We start from the raw sequence: 11,763 nt of genomic DNA, 5'->3' as shown, positions 1-11,763 counted from the left end.
AAGTAGGCCAAATTAAAAAGGTAGGTTTTTAGAAGATCTTGGCTGCGTAACCCACATTCTGGCGGCGGGGGGGGGGGTGGAAGTAAAAGAAAAAAAATTAATGGTGAACAGCAGTCACCAGGTGTGGTGGTGAGTCTGCGAAAGTGGCTCTGGTTCCGTTGATTATTCCCCTTCTATAAACTTGATGCTGTCAGCAATAATTGCCTGTGTGCATGTATCAAGTTTCTGTTCCAAATGAATTATAAATCATTACTGATGCTTTTACAATAATTGCAAGGTAGATTTAATGTGTACACATTAAGCACTTATGAACAACAGCATTCGTTAATATCGTTCCCTTCACATGTCAAAGTGCCCCAAAGTCATTCACAGGTTTGTTTTAGAGTCATAAATTCATAGAGCACTACAGTAATGAAACAGACCCTTCAGTCCTACTAGTCCATACCGAACTGTTATTCTGTCTAGTCCCATCAACCTGCACCCTCCATATCCCTTCATCCATGTATCTATCCAAAATTGTCTTAAATATTGATGTTGAATTTACATCCATTACTTCCTCTGGCATCTTGTTCCACACACGTACAACCCTCTGAGTGAAGAAGTTCCCCCTCAAGTCCTCCTTAAATATTTTGCCTTTCACCTTTAACGTATAACCTCTAGTCCAAGTCTTACTTAACCTCAGTGGAAAAAGCCTCGTAATACCGCTTATAGTTTTGTAAACCTCAATCAAATCTCCCCTCATGCTCGAGGGAATAAAGTCCCAGCTTATTTAACCTAATAACTTAGCTTCTCAGGCCGAGTAACATCCTTGATCTTTCGTTATGTGTCATGTCAGTAAATTTTCTTTCTACTCTTTCAGTCGTATTGATAGCTTTCCTGTGGGTCAGTTATTGTTATTGATATTGAGCTATAAAGTGTGATACTGGGACAAGTGACAATTGGACTTTTAAAGAATATTTGGCCAAAGAGGAATGTTATAAGGAACAAAGGTTGTTGGAGAGTCTGTGAGGTTTGCAGAGAATCCCAGAGTCGATGAATATACTAGTGAAGGCACAGCAAATGAGGATTAATTCTGAGAATGACGAGGAAGTGGGGACTGGAGGTATTTTTCTACCTTTGCTCCCTGGCCTTCATTGTATACACTCCGATCTACAGCTGAGATCACCTACCTTAAGACATGTTGGAGCATTCTAATGCTGCATACGTTTAAGAGAAAGTCGGAAGCAAAGTTTTGAAAAGGCTAATGATTAGTTTTTATTTGTCACATTACATATAGAGAAGTGTGTCATTTGTATCAACTCAAACCAGTGAGGACTGTGCTGGGGTAAGCCTGCAAATGTTGCCATGCTTCTGGTGACAACGTAACATGTCCATAACTTACTAACCCTAACCCGTACATCTCTGAATTTTGGGAGGAAACCGGAGCAGCCCAAGGTCGGGGAGAATGTACTAACTCCTTACAGTCAGCGGTGGGAATCAAACCCCACTGGCACGACAACACAGTTGCACTAACAGCTATGCTATTGGGACACAACATACATAATTGGGTGCTGTATCTTGTGAAACACATACAAAATGCTGGAAGAGTTCATCAGGTCAGGCAGCATCTATGGAAATGAATAAACAGTCGACGTTTCAGGCCGAGACCCTTCTTTAGGACTGCAAAGATGCCAGAATAAAAAGGTGGGGGTGGGGGCAGGAGAAGGTGGACAAGATAGAAGGCAATAGGTGAAGGCAGGTGAGTGGGAGAAGGTGGACAAGATAGAAGGCGATAGGTGAAGGCAGGTGAGTGGGGAGGGGGAATGAAGTAAGAAACTGGGAGGAGATAGGTGGAAAAGGTATAAGGCAGAAGAGGGAATCTGATAGGAGAGGAGAGTGGGAATCATGAAGATAATAATTCTTGTGGAAAGCAGAGGTGTAGAGAGAAAGGGAAGGTGGAGGGGCATCTGGAGGAGGCGATAGGCAGATGAGGAGAAGAGATAACATGGGGGCCAGATTGGGGAAATGAAGAGAGAAGAGGAGGGGTAAAGTGACTGGCAGTTGGCAAAATTGATGCTCATGCTATTAGGTTGGACGCTACCAAGACAGAATATAAGGTGCTGCTCCTCCAAGCTGAGAGTGGCCTCATCGTGGCAGAAGAGGAGCCATAGACAGACATGTTGGAAAGGGAATGGGGGTTGGAATTGGAATGATTGGCCAGTGGAAATCCTATTTTTTAAGGATGGAGTGAATGTGCCGGATAAAGTGGTTCCTCTCTCTACATTGGATCTCAAAAATGCAGCAGGCCACATTGAGAGCATCAGATACGGTAGATGACCCCAACTGAACTGCATGTCAAGTGTTGGCTCACTTGGAAGGGCTGATTGGGGCCCTGAATGGAGCTGAGGGAGGAGGAGAATGGTAGGTGTAACACTTCCGCCGCTTGCAAGGCTATGTGCCAGGATAAAAATCGGTGGGGAGGGACAAATGGTCAAGGAAATCAAGCAGGGAATAATTCCTGTGGAAAGCAAAAGTGTGGGGAGGCGTAACGATGTGTTTGGTAGCCAATGTACCAAACAGCCTGCATGTCTTTAGAAGGCGGGACAAAACATTCTGAAGAAAACCCACATAGTCACAAGGAGAGCGAGAGAACTCCACACACAAAAAACACCCAATGTCAGGATTGAACTGGATCTCCAAGATCGTGAGGCGATAACCCTACCAGCTGCAGCACATGCCTCCAAACCTTCTGGTGGCTTAGTTCACTTCTCTTAGAAGAGCAGTTGATCGGCCATTTTATTAGGTACACCTGCACGTTGATGTAAATATCTATTCAGCTAATCATGTAGCAGCAACTCAATGCATAAAAGCACACAGACACGATCAAGAGGTTAATTTGTTGTTCAGACCGAACATCATTATGGGCAAAAAATGTGATTTAAGAGCTTTGACTGTTAAATGGTTGTGGGTACCAGATGCGGTGATATGAATATCTCAGAAACTAGGGTTCTCCTGAAGTGTTCATGTAACAACAGTTTACAGAGCTTACAGGGAATGTTGCAAAAAACAAAAAGATAGCCGGTAGATGATGGCTGTGTGGGAGAAAACGCCTTGTTATTAGAAGAGGTCAGAGGAGAATGGCCAGGCTGGTTCAAGCTGACAGGAAGACAACAGTAACTCAAATAACCACACGTTACAACAGTGGTGTGAAGAAAAGTATCTCTGAACTCACAACACGTTGTACCCTGAGTGGATGGGTTGCAGGCAGCAGAAAACCACACAGGGTTCCAGTCCGTCAGCTAAGAACAGAAAACTGAGGCACAGGCTGACCAAAACTGGACAGTAGAAGATTGATAAAACACCCGGTGTGATGAATCTTGATTCCTACTGCGACGTGCAGATGATAGGCATAAACAACATGAACCCACGGATCCATCCTGCCTTACGTCACCGGTTCAGGCTGGTGCGACCGACAAATCTGCAGCAACTGCATGACACTGGCATGGCAACATGCAATGTTTCCAGACCTTGTTGAACCCATGCCATGAAGAATTACGTGAGCAAAGGTGGGCGGGGTGGTGATCTTACCCAGTATGATAAAGGTGTACCTAATAAAGTGGCCACAGAGTGTATCGGATGGATATCTAAGGAAGTGTTTCCACTTAAGGATCCAAGCTATATAACCATTGAGGCTCATGGCCCTATTGACTGAGCAAGGAAATCGAATCAAAAGCTGGAAGGAGAGGCGAGCAGAGCTAATCATTGCTGGCTAATGCAATTTGGCTGTGATTAGGATGAGTAAATGGCAGATAATGGAATGAGAATGATCTCAAGAAACACAGAGGAGGAAAAAAAAAAACCCTCAATTCATTTCTGGATCAGAGCAATCTGTTCGAGCAGCACTAATGGAGTGCAGTTTCATTAGGAGGCATCGTCTGAAGCCCATTCATCTGACGACGGATGGGAATGGCTCGTAACTGAGGCAGACCAGTCGATTCTTAATAAATGAGTTACAAGCAATGCATACATACACAGGTGTTCGATTAACCATTAAGCACGTATGTACTGAGGGACTTTTTTCTCTGTATTTCTATAGCACCTCTGAACAGACAGACAAAAATCCACTGCAGGCTGTGTGTGCTGAGTGGCTCTGGGGAGATGTTCACATTCTCATGGTTATAAACACCAAAGGTAAATTCTTTGGTGGTCTGGAAAGAGATCAGCGAGTGGAATTCTGGTGATGAAGCCAGATTTGAGATACTCTAGACTCAAAGCTGTGGGAAGGTGACGTGGCAACATCGCGGGCAAGGAAAATGTGTTCCTTAGAGCTGGAAAGGCAAGATTAAAGAACTTACTTTGTCCATTTGTATTAGAATTATGCAGTTCTATTGTACTGAGTGGAAAGCGGCTAGTGAGTGAGTGGGCCAGTTAAGGAGTTGAGCTTTGAGGCTTTGGCTCGAGAGATTCTGGCAGTTTTGGCAGTTGGACTGAGCAATCAAGTCAATCAAGATTTGAATAGATCAGCAGAAAACAGTTGATTAGACAATCAAGATTTGAATAGCCCGGACTCAGCAGAAAGCAGCTGATTGGGCAATCGAGGTCAGGTGACCAAGCAGTTGAAAAGCTCAAACAAACAAATAGAGGGGTAGCTCAAGTGGAACAGCCAGTGAAGGAGTTGAACTTTGAGGCTTTGATGAGAAGAGGCAGAGGACGAGCTGGCTCCCAGTTAGGCTTTACAATGCCTCCTGATACGGTGATGTACCTCTCATGTGAGATGTGGCAGTCTTGGGGGAACTCCCCTCTCCCACAGAGTCACATCTGCCAGAAGTGCATGCGACTGGGCGATCTGGAAGACCGTGTAAGGAATCTGGAGCAGCAGCTGGATGACCTTCGACTCGTAAGAGAGAATGAGGCAGTCATAGATGAGAGCTACAGGGAGGTAGTCACACCTAGGCTGCCAGAAGCAGGTCGTTGGGTGACAGTCAGAGGGGGGGAAGTGGAATTGAGTAGACAGGAAGTACAGAGCATCCCTGTAGCCATTCCCCTGAATAATAAGTTTACTGTCCTGGATACTGTTGGCGGGGATGACCGACCAGGGGTGAGCCACGGTGGCAGGGCCTCCAGCACTGAGTCTGACCCTGTGGTGCAGAAGGGTGGGACGGAGAAGAGGAGAGATTCGTCACTGGGGACTCTACAGTCAGGGGAGCAGACAGGAGATTTTGTGGACGTGAGAAGGACACCCGCATGGTTTGTTGCCTCCCGGGTGCCAGGGTCCGGGATGTCTCTGACTGGGTGCACAACATCCTGATACGAGAGGGAAAGCAACCAGAAGTCGTGATACATGTTGGGACCAATGACATAGGCAGGAAGAGGGATGAGGTCCTGAAGTGTGAGTTTCGGGAACCAGGCAGAAGGCTGAAGAACAGGACCTCAAGGGTGGCGTTCTCAGGATTGCTGCCAGTGCTACGTGACAGTGAGGGTAAGAATTGGAGGAGATGGCAGTTGAATGAGTGGCTGAGGGGTTGGTGCAGGGAGCAGGGTTTCAGATTTTTAGATCATTGGGATCTCTTCTGGGGAAGGTGGGACCTGTACAGATTGGATGGGTTGCACCTGAACTCGAGGGGGAGCAATATCCTTGCAGGTAGGTTTGCTAGCATGGTTCAGGAGGGTTGGAAGGAAAATGCCTGGATAGTGGAGAGCACACCTGTGGCTGTCCCCCTCAGCAACCAATATCTCGTTCCAGATGCTGTGGAGGGGAATGACCTGACAGGGGACACCCATGGTGACCGGGTCTCTGGCACTGAGCCTGGCGCTGTTATGCAGGAGGGAAGGAGGGAGAAGAGGAATGCGGTAGTCATAGGGGATTCCATAGTCAGGGGAACGGACAGGAGGTTCTATGAGCCTGATAGAGATACCCGCATGGTGTGTTGCCTCCCAGGTGCCAGGGTACGGGATGTCTTGGATCGGGTCCAGAATATTCTGAAGGGAGAGGGCGAGCAGCCAGTTGTCTTGGTACATGTTGGTACCAATAACATAGATAGGACAAGGGAGGAGGTCCTGAAGAGAGATTTCTGGGAGTTAGGAAGGAAGCTGAGAAGCAGGACCTCCAGGGTAGTAATCTCGGGATTGTTACCTGTGCCACGTGCTAACGAGGGCAAGAATAGTAGGATCAGGCAGATGAATGCGTGGCTGAGAGCCTGCTGCAGAGGGCAGGGCTTCAGATTCTTGGATAATTGGGATCTCTTCTGGGGTAAGTATGACCTGTTCAAAAAGGTCAGGTTACACCTGAACCCGAAGGGGACCAATATCCTGGCGGGAAGGTTTAATAGAGCTGTTAGGGAGGGTTTAAACTAATTTGGCAGGGTGATGGGAACCGGAATGATGGAGCGGAGGAAGGGGAAAACAGAAATAAATCTAAGATAGTGAGCAGTAAAGATGTCAGGAAAGACAGGCAGGTGATGGGGCAAATTTGTAGCCATTGGGATGAGTTGCAGTGCAATAAAGTTGCACTGAAATCAAAGCAAAAAGTATCAAATACTGGTCTTAAGGTGTTATACTTAAACGCATGCAGCATAAGGAATAAGGTGGATGATCTTGTCGTACAGCTACAGATTGGCAGGTATGATATTGTGGCCATCACTGAGACGTGGCTAAAAGATGCATGTCTCTGGGAGCTGAACGTCCAAGGATACACGGTGTATCGGAAGGATAGGAAGGTAGGCAGAGGGGGAGGCGTGGCTTTATTGGTAAGAAATGATATTAAATCATTAGAAAGAGGTGATATAGGATCAGAAGGTGCAGAATCTTTATGGGTTGAGCTAAGAAATAGCGGGGGTAAAAGGACCCTGATGGCAGTTATTCATAGGCCTCCAAACAGCTGCAGTGATGTGGACTACAAATTACAACAGGAAATAGAAAAGGCTTGTCAGAAGGGCAGTGTTATGATAATTGTGGGGGATTTTAACATGCGAGTGGATTGGGAAAATCAGGTCGACGCTGGATCTCAAGAAAGAGAATTTGTAGAATGTCTGCGAGATGGCTTTTTTAGAACAGCTTGATGTTGAGACCACTAGGGGATCGGCTGTACTGGATTAGGTATTGTGTAATGAACTGGGGGATCGGCTGTACTGGATTAGGTATTGTGTAATGAACTGGAGGTGATTAGAGAGATTGAGGTGAAGGAACCCTTAGGAGACAGTGATCATAACATGATTGAGTTCACTGTGAAATTTGAAAAAGAGAAGCTGAAATCTGATGTGTCGGTATTGCAGTGGAGTAAAGGAAATTACAGTGGTATGGGAGAGGAACTGGCCAAAGTTGACTGGAAAGGAACACTGGCGGGAAGGACAGCAGAGCAGCAGTGGCTGGAGTTTATGCGAGAAGTGAGGAAGTTGCAAGACAGGTATATTCCAAAAAAGAAGAAATTTTCGAATGGAAAAAGGATGCAACCGTGGTTGACAAGAGAAGTCAAAGCCAAAGTTAAAGCAAAGGAGAGGGCATACAAGGAAGCAAAAATTAGTGGGAAGACAGAGGATTGGGAAGTTTTTAAAACCTTACAAAAGGAAACTAAAAAGGTCATTAAGAGGGAAAAGATGAACTATGAAAGGAAGCTAGCAAATAATATCAAAGAGGATACTAAAAGCTCTTTCAAGTATACAAAGAGTAAAAGACAGGTGAGAGTAGATATAGGACCAACAGAAAATGATGCTGGAGAAATTGTAATGGGAGATAAGGAGATGACGGAGGAACTGAATGAGTATTTTGCATCGGTCTTCACTGAGGAAGACATCAACAGTATACCGGACATTCAAGGGTGGCAGGGAAGAGAAGTGTGCGCAGTCACAATTATGACAGAGAAAGTACTCAGAAAGCCGAATAGTCTAAAGGTAGATAAATCTCCCGGACCAGATGGAATGCACCCTCGTGTTCTGAAGGAAGTAGCTGTGGAGATTGCGGAGGCATTAGCGATGATCTTTCAAAAGTCGATAGATTCTGGCATGGTTCCGGAGGACTGGAAGATTGCAAATGTCACGCTGCTATTTAAGAAGGGGGCAAGGAAGCAAAAAGGAAATTATAGACCTGTTAGCTTGACATCGGTGGTTGGGAAGTTGTTGGAGTCGATTGTCAAGGATGAGGTTACAGAGTACCTGGAGGCATATGACAAGGTAGGCAGAACTCAGCATGGATTCCTTAAAGGAAAATCCTGCCTGACAAACCTATTACAATTTTTTGAGGAAATTACCAGTAGGCTAGACAAGGGAGATGCAGTGGATGTTGTATATTTGGATTTTCAGAAGGCCTTTGACAAGGTGCAACACATGAGGCTACTTAACAAGATAAGAGTCCTTGGAATTACAGGAAAGTTACATACGTGGATAGAGCATTGGCTGATTGGCAGGAAACAGAGAGTGGGAATAAAGGGATCCTATTCTGGTTGGCTCCCGTTTACCAGTGGTGTTCCACAGGGGTCCGTGTTTTTCACAGTGTACATCAACGATTTGGATTATGGAATAGATGGCTTTGTGGCTAAATTTGATGACGATACGAAGATAGGTGGAGGGGCCAGTGGTTCTGAGGAAATGGAGAGTCTGCAGAGAGACTTGGATAGATTGGAAGAATGGGCAAAGAAGTGGCAAATGAAATACAATGTTGGAAAGTGTATGGTTATGCACTTTGGCAGAAGAAATAGATGGGCAGACTATTATTTAAATGGGGAAAGAATTCAAAGATCTGAGATGCAACGGGACTTGGGAGTCCTCGTGCAGGATACCCTTAAGGTTAACCTCCAGGTTGAGTCGGTGGTGAAGGTGAATGCAATGTTGGCATTCATTTCTAGAGGAATAGAGTATAGGAGCAGGGATGTGATGTTGAGGCTCTATAAGGCGCTGGTGAGACCTCACTTGGAGTACTGTGGGCAGTTTTGGTCTCCTTATTTAAGAAAGGATGTGCTGACGTTGGAGAGGGTACAGAGAAGATTCACTAGAATGATTCCGGAAATGAGAGGGTTAACATATGAGGAACGTTTGTCCGCTCTTGGACTGTATTCCTTGGAGTTTAGAAGAATGAGGGGAGACCTCATAGAAACATTTCGAATGTTGAAAGGCATGGACAGAGTGGATGTGGCAAAGTTGGTTCCCATGATGGGGTGTCTAGTACGAGAGGGCATAACTTAAGGATTGAAGGGCGCCCGTTCAGAACAGAAAGGTGAAGAAATTTTTTTAGTCAGAGGGTGGTGAATCTATGGAACTTGTTGCCACGGGCGGCAGTGGAGGCCAAGTCATTGGGTGTATTTAAGGCAGAGATTGATGGGTATCTGAGTAGCCAGGGCATCAAAGGTTATGGTGAGAAGGTGGGGGAGTGGGACTAAATGGGAGAATGGATCAGCTCTTGCTAAAATAGTGAAGCAGACTTGGTGGGCCGAATGGCCGATTTCTGCTCCTTTGTCTTATGGTCTTATGGTCTAATCCTACATTAATCCCAATTTTTATTCCCATCAACAGAAATTTACAGCAGCCAGTTAACATAAAAACTGCTGGGATTTGGGAGGAAATCCCACATGGTCACACTGCCCACAGACAACTCCCAAGGTCAGGACTAAACCCGGGTCTTGCTCTGTGGGCAGTGGCAACACTGTGCTGTGTAGTTGCTAACAGGTTGGTAAATAGAACCTCAGCCTGCCTCTGTAATTGGATCCTCAACTTCCTAACTGGAAGACCACAGTCTGTGCAAACTGGTGATAACATCTCCTCTTTGCTGATGATCAACAAAGGCGCATCTCAGGGGCATGTGCTTAGCCCACTGTTCTACTCTCTGTATACACATGACCGTGTGGCTCGGCATAGCTCAAAACCATCTACAAATTTGCTGATGACACAACCATTGTTGGTAGAATCTCAGGTAGTAACGAGAGGGCCTACAGGAGTGAGATATGCCAACTAGTGGAATGGTGCCGCAGCAACAATCTGGCACTCAACGTCAGTAAGATGAAAGAGCTGATTGTAGACTTCGGGAAGGGTAAAACAATGGAACACATACCAATCCTCATAGAGGGATCAGCAGTGGAGAGAGTGAGCAGCTTCAGGTTCCTGGGTGTCAAGATCTCTGAGGATCTACCCTGGTCCCAACATATTGAAGTAGTCATAAAGAAGGCAAGACAGAGGCTATAGTTTATTAGGAGATTGAAGCAATTTGGCATGTCAACAAATACACTCAAGAACTTCTATAGTTGTACTGTGGAGAGCATTCTGACAGGCTACATCACTGTCTGGTATGGAGGGGCCACTGCACAGGACTGAAAGAAGTTGCAGAAGGTTGTAAATCTACTCGGGTCCATCTTGGGCACTAGCCTACAAAGTACCCAGGACATCTTTAGGAAGCAGTGTCTCAGAAAGACAGCGTCCATTATTAAAGACTTCCAGCACCCAGGGCATGCACTTTCCTCACTGTTACCATCAGGGTGGAGATACAGAAGCCTGAAGGCACACACTCAGCAATTCAGGAACAGCTTCTTCCCCTCTGCCATCCGATTCCTAAATGGACTTTGAAGCTTTGGACACTACCTCACTCTTTTAATATACAGTATTTCTGTTTTTGCGCATTTTTAAATAATCTATTCAATATATGTAAATGATTTACTTGTTTATTTATTATTGTTTTATTTAATTTTTTTTCTCTCTCTGCTAGATTATGTATTGCATTGAACTGCTGCTGCTAAGTTAACAAATTTCACGTCACATGCCGGTGATAATAAACCTGATTCTGATTCTGAACTTATTCAACAATCTGTTTGGAAGAATGGTGCTGTATTGTTGGAGAGACTCTGTCAAGGTTCATTGAAATAGTCAGATGCTGCCTGAGATCATGAGGGTCACAGCTTCTATGTTACCATCTTTCACCCAAATTCATCTCAAGGTTTGAGCAGCTGCAGTATTTGATTTTTGTCCAGACCTCTGGAATTCTCTATCCAGCTTTAAAGGGCACTGATAAAGTCAATGGTTATGGCCTATTTCCCAGTGTAAGGGTGTCCAAAACAAGTTAGAAATACAGCATGGAATAGGCCCTTCAAGCCACACAAGCAACCCCCAATTTAACCCTAGCCTAATCACAGGACAATTTACAATGATTAATTAACATCTTTGGATTGTGGGAGGAAATCGGAGCACCCAGAGGAAACCCACTCTTTCCTTGGGGAAGATATACGAACTCCTTACAGAAGCCGCTGGGACTGAACTCTGAACTGATGCACTGCAGTGTAACAGCATCACGCTAACCGCTACGCTAGCAGTAGTATTTGCTAGTCCCGACAGTCACACTATTACAGTTTGAATGCCAAGTGCAAGAACTTCTCATTAACACCTCTAGCAGCCGGCAGAGAATTACTTAGCAGACAACTAGCAAGCAGGAGAAACATAGAAACATAGAAAATAGGTGCAGGAGTAGGCCATTCAGCCCTTTGAGCCTGCACCGCCATTTATTATGATCATAGCTGATCATCCAACTCAGAACCCTGCCCCAGCCTTCCCTCCATACCCCCTGACCCCTGTAGCCACAAGGGCCATATCTAACTCCCTCTTAAACATAGCCAATGAACTGGCCTCAACAGCTTGCTGTGGCAGAGAATTCCACAGATTCACCACTCTCTGTGTGAAGAAGTTTTTCCTAATCTCGGTCCTACAAGGCTTCCCCTCTATCCTCAAACTGTGACCCCTCGTTCTGGACTTCCCCAACATCGGGAACAATCTTCCTGCATCTAGCCTGTCCAATCCCTTTAGGATCTTATATGTT

Source organism: Mobula hypostoma, chromosome 4 (genome assembly GCF_963921235.1).
Source record: "Mobula hypostoma chromosome 4, sMobHyp1.1, whole genome shotgun sequence".
Classification (NCBI taxonomy): domain Eukaryota; kingdom Metazoa; phylum Chordata; class Chondrichthyes; order Myliobatiformes; family Myliobatidae; genus Mobula; species Mobula hypostoma.
The sequence above is the reverse complement of the archived record's forward strand: the minus strand, read 5'-3'. Positions refer to the sequence as shown.